The sequence below is a fragment of the Nicotiana attenuata genome, chromosome 3, assembly GCF_001879085.1.
Source record: "Nicotiana attenuata strain UT chromosome 3, NIATTr2, whole genome shotgun sequence".
Classification (NCBI taxonomy): domain Eukaryota; kingdom Viridiplantae; phylum Streptophyta; class Magnoliopsida; order Solanales; family Solanaceae; genus Nicotiana; species Nicotiana attenuata.
Genome location: NC_031991.1, coordinates 51,025,895 through 51,031,145, shown reverse-complemented (window position 1 = coordinate 51,031,145; position 5,251 = coordinate 51,025,895).

Below are 5,251 nucleotides of genomic sequence, written 5' to 3'. Positions count from 1 at the left end.
AATAATTTGTAATGACTTATGGGGGTATATAGTGAGAAGGGGAGGGTCACTCATGTATGCATGTGGGTAGACATCATGTTCTTAGGTGTTTATTCCTGCAATCTCATATAGAATCCTGCTTATAGTTCTGCACTCACTACTAGAAATTACAACTATGGCAACCCTTCCAAAATCGTTTCAATAGACACACTAACCGTTCCTGTAGGGCTATTGGGACGGATTTGGACGCGTTCCAAGATCCAGCGTTACAATAGGTCTATTGGAACGGTTATATGTAACGGTTTCAAAACCGTCTCCATATAGCGTTATTGTAACGGTTATGGAATTGCTAGCATGATCTATCTATGGGAACGGTTTTCTGTGTTTTTGGGACGGTTATAAACCGTTGTTGTATAATAATACCAGTGCTTTTTCAAGTCTATTACAACGGTTTTCAGGATATATTGCAACAAATTTTGTGATATATTGGAACAATTATCAGTACCCTATTGCAACGGATATTCTAACATATCGCAACAGTTATTAGGGGCTACTGTTATTATTTTCTAGGTCTATTGGAACAGTTATATTCTCTATTGCAACAATTCACAAATGTAATTTCTGCTATCTATAGAGGCAAAATATTTTTTATACCATAACTTATATAAACCACAAAATAATATTAAAATATCCAACTAACATTATCCATATACAAAACAAAATATGAATACATTGTTTGATCAACAATTCAAAAGTCAAAATAGATGAGTTTGCATACAAAAAGTTCTAAATAAAACATCCTTAAACATGATAATAAAAAGGTAAAAATAGCACGGGCTAGCCAGTTTTCTTCGTCAATACTTTCATCCGCAATCACTGCACCTACAAAAGACAATCAGAAATAATTAAACAATGTTTTTAAGATAATTGATCACAGAGTAATTGAATGACCAATTTGATAACTCCAAAATTTTTAACTCTCTAAATTCTTTAATTTTTTCGCAGAGTTTCTTTTGTAAATACGACTATCTCAAAATTTTCAACACTCAAAATATTATTTGTAAATAACACTATTCCAATCACAACATGATACAATTTCCATGCAAAAACTAAGATCTATCCAGAAATCACAAGATGAGTTACTGTACTTTAAGCAACATAAAACAAACCAGAATCCGCAATAGACGAACCAAATCAAACAACTCTCCAATCTGTTATTTTTTAAGCAAGATAACCTGCCTTAACATCTTCGAATATTAATACATCACCTAAACAGCAAGACAATTTGTATCCTCTTACATGTATATACTACGCGTAGCTACATTAGTAACTATAAGGACGATATTAAGAAAACTACACACACCAACCTAACAAAANAGCCGGTCAAGCGAAGTCAGCGGGGGCACGGAACTAACCTTTCCCCTCTACAAAACTCACGATTTTTCTTTGGATGCAGGCACCCAAGTCACAAGTTTATATATTACGCACTCCTACTGCTCAGGAATACGATTCTCGAAATTATCGCTTCACAACCGCTATCCGCATACAATATCCCCACCAGCCACAATATCACAATTAGCAACCAGTTGTCAGTTATCAGCTAAGAGTCTTTTATTACTATTCGTCTTTCATCTTTTGCATAAGGCTACTATTCTGCCTTCCAAGGTTAAGCTCTACCTCCATCTGCATCTCTCTGCATTGCATAAGGCTACCTTTCTGCCTTCCGAGACTAAGCTCTGTCTCCATATGCATCTCTCTGCATTGCATAAGGCTACCTTTCTGCCTTCCGAGACTAAGCTCTGTCTCCATCTGCATTTCTCTGCATTGCATAAGGATACCTTTCTGCCTTCCGAGACTAAGCCCTGTCTCCATTTGCATTTCTCAACATTGCATAAGGCTACCTTTCTGCCTTCTGAGGTTAAGCTCTGCCTCCAGCTGCATCTCTCTGCATTGCATAAGGCTACCTTTCTGCCTTCCGAGATTAAACTCTGTCTCCATCTGCATTTCTCTGCATTGCATAAGGCTACCTATTCTGCCTTCCGAGACTAAGCTCTGTCTCCATCCGCATCGGCTGAAAGATCGCCATTTTATTTACACTTTGCATGGCTGAAATATCGCCACTTCATTTAAATCCCCATCGGCTGAAAGATCGCCATTTTATTTACACTTTGCATGGCTGAAATATCGCCACTTCATTTAAATCCGCATCGGCTGAAAGATCGCCATTTTATTTACATTTTACAGGGCTGAAATATCGCCACTTCATTTAAATCTTGCAGCGGATGAAAGATCGCCATTTTATTTACACTTTGCATGGCTGAAATATCGCCACTTCATTTAAATCTTGCATCGGGTGAAAGATCGCCATTTTATTTACACTTTGCATGGCTGAAATATCGCCACTTCATTCAAATCCTGCATCGGCTGAAATACCGCCACCTCATTTAAATTTTGCATCGGCTGAAATATCACAACCTTTTGCATTTCATGGGCTAAAAGACCGCCAAATTATCCAAGGGCGTCATTATTCGGAGGCACCATTTGCATAGCCCGAGAACACCATGCCATGGCCTGAGGACCCCATTTTCTCTTTTGCATAGCATTATTCAAAGGCATCATGGTTCGGAGGAATCATTCTCATAGCCCAAGAACATCATTTCATAGCCGGCGAATCCTTTATTATACGCTTCATGGCCCAGGACGTCATGGTCTGAGGACATCATCTTAACCGTCCAAAGACAGCATTCATGGTCCAACGGGAACTTCAATCACGTTTAAATTTATGCACAATATATGCGCTCGTATTATTTATTTGCAGGCAAACCGGCAAGCAACGACCATCCCAGCAGAAGCGATCCCGCTTTGGTTCCCGCAGCTCTACTAAACTCATAACCACCACCCCAACCCGAATATCTCGTCCGTTCTTGAAAATCTCCATCGGTATGTTCCGCCGACGGATCCCGAACTACAGACGACCTGATTCCTGTAAGACCAGGGATATGTAGGCAGCTCAGGAACCAGAGCACGGTCAATCATTTCAAACCATCCTGTTCGGTCAAAATTGGCCATCATATCTTTACCCGACAACTCTTCCATCCTTCCCGGGTAAAGAGGGGCAGCTGTTGATACCCAATTTTTTCCTGCATATTTTCACATATTCAAAATACTTTCAAAATAACATATATATGCATATATAAGCATGCCTAAGGATTTTAGTATTTTTCCCCAACTTTTTAAATATTTTTAAAATTAATTTATTGTCCATTTTAGTAGTACAAAATCAGTAATTATTCCCAAAATCCTCAATTTTGGTGAATAATTTATTTTATTCTCATGTTTATAAAAAAATATAGTTAAGGTAATTTTTTATACATTTTTTACAAATTTATTTGGTATTTTAAAGCTAAATTGCATATAATTGCAATTCTAGCCTATTGTAAGTTTAATAGCATTTTAATTATAAAAATTGGTTCCAGTATTTTTAAATTAATATTTATGTGTTATTAACTGACTCAGTACTTTTAATTTGCTTTTAAAATCATTTTTACTATTTTTTAAAAAAAAAAGGGAAAACTGGCTATTTAACATTTAGCCTCATTTCTTTGCAATTACAACCTATTTACATTTCAATTTTAGCCCTCAAATTGACCCAATCCTAACCCCAATTGGACCGGCCCAATTCCAATTTTACCCAACCCCTTAACCCATTTGTTTAGCCCACCCGAATTTTCTTTCAATCCAGGCCGTTGATCATTTTGATCAACGGCCAGGATCACCCCTTTCCATTTTAATTCACCAACCCCACCCTAATCCCCCATTTCGTTTAGTCTGCCGTCCTTATACTCTCCACTCCCAAAATTCTCTCGAAGGAACCCTAACCGTCTCCGACCCTTTTCCACCGTACTTTCACCGGAATCCATGGCTTCTCAGGCCATGGATGGTCTGTACTCACCCCCCTCCACCATTAGACCATGGGTGTTCAAAGCTTTGAGGTCTGACCTCGATGATTCTCTTTCAGACCTTCTTAGATCTATGGTTCTATGGCCTCTCCGGCCATGCTTAGGCGTATTCAAGCATTAGGAGCCTATTTCCCACCTCATCCGACTCCAGATCGGAGTTTCTTCCGAGCCTTTCTCATTTCTAGGGTTTCTCCTAAATCCTAAGCTATTCGAGGTTTTTCTTTGTTTGGTTTCTTAGATCTGTGATATATTTGAGTTCTACTGGATTTTTAAGTGTTTTCCCCAATCTTTTCTTTCAAAATTGTTTCTCTTCGATTTAGGGTTTCTGAAAGGTTTTCAAAACATCTTTCTGATTCTTTTCTTTATGTGTGTTTGTCTATATTATGCTCGTGTGTTTTCCTTCTCTACCACGCATGTGTTGTTCTTCTGTTTTCTTCCTACTATACACGATTCTTCTATATCTTTGTATTCTACTGTGCCTTTAGACTAGGCTCGCATGTTAATCTTTGTTATGTTCTTCTATCTGTTCTTTGCTATATTTTCAGTATTTTTCTACTGTACGTGTTTCCTACCGAGTTCTTAAATTTTGTTTGCTTTACCTGACTTTGTTTGAGTTCTAAGCATGCTTCCTTTATTGTTTCTTAAGTTTACATCACTTCTTCTCTCTGCTGAACTTGCTTAAATTCCGAAGCTTTTCTCAAACATGTTCTTTATGCTTTCAAACCTGCTATCATGTTTGTTGGTCTCTTATGAGTCTCTGAAAGAGACCTCTGAGTCTGTTTCAATGGCTTGCCTTCTCATCTCTGTGCCTGATTCGAGTGAAAACCCTAGAATTTGGCGGTTTCTTTGGCAAGTTTGATTTTGTGTTTGGACTAGGGTTCTACTTTGAAACCCTGAACTCTCAGACTCATTCTAAGTCTATAAATTGGACCTGAACCTTTTTTATGACTGTTCCTATGATAGTCTTTTCTAATCAGCATGACAACTCCCTCTTGTTTGATATTTGTGTGCCTTATATATGAGAAATTCTTCATTCAAAAAGGTTTTGCCAATTATGATTGATTCCGAATTCCTTTTAGTAAGGTTTGATTGATTGTTATTGATTTTCCTTAAGTAAAACCCTTTCCTCTCTTTTCCTGACTTGGTTCATTCGAACAAAGCCCGCGATTTTGATTTTACTGACTGTTTAATTGGTTCCCTTCCCTTATTTTCGAAAACAGTGTACCACTGGACTTTTTTTTCCTTAAATAAACTCCTATGTATTTACCCTCTTTGTGTTACTTTGGAAAAGATTTCAGTCAAATTCTTTCCTT